General features: G+C 62.1%; 2 protein-coding genes across 2 annotated transcripts in view; both read left to right on the forward strand.

The window, feature by feature from the left end:
• Gimap6 (GTPase, IMAP family member 6) overlaps window positions 1-398 on the forward strand; it is a 6,661-nt gene that overhangs the window by 3,419 nt on the left and 2,844 nt on the right. The window lies entirely within an intron of this gene.
• LOC106001481 (GTPase IMAP family member 7-like) overlaps window positions 259-398 on the forward strand; it is a 16,213-nt gene continuing 16,073 nt past the window's right edge. The window contains exon 1 of the mRNA XM_013036573.1: window positions 259-309. The gene's annotated coding sequence lies outside the window, so the exon portion shown is untranslated. The remainder of the gene's footprint in view (window positions 310-398) is intronic.

Below are 398 nucleotides of genomic sequence, written 5' to 3' on the forward strand. Positions count from 1 at the left end.
CACAGGCCATCGGGACAAGTCCCAGGGCCTTCAGAGCCACCAGAAGCAAACACAGCAGTGGCCATGCCATTGGCAGAGGAACAGATCTGCCTCAGGCAATACTGCAGGCCAGCTGCTCTCCAGGAAGCTCCTGGAGACCTCTTGCTGGCTGGCCCCTCCCCCAGGGCTTGGCTTCTGGGCTTGGCTTCTGGGTTGAGAGCTGGGCAGCCCAGCGATGTCTGAGCAAGCTTCCCTTCAGACTGGAGCAGGGACAGCCGACCACCAGCTTCACAGGGGAGCGCGGAGCGCCAGGCAGTCCTGCCAGAGAAGGTGAGGCTAGGAGAGGACAACAGAGCAAGTGGGAGGAGGGAGAGGGCAGTAGAGAGGGTGCAGCCCTCCATGGTCTGGAGAGGCTTAGA

This window comes from Dipodomys ordii, unplaced genomic scaffold, assembly GCF_000151885.1.
Source record: "Dipodomys ordii isolate 6190 unplaced genomic scaffold, Dord_2.0 Scaffold302, whole genome shotgun sequence".
NCBI lineage: Eukaryota > Metazoa > Chordata > Mammalia > Rodentia > Heteromyidae > Dipodomys > Dipodomys ordii.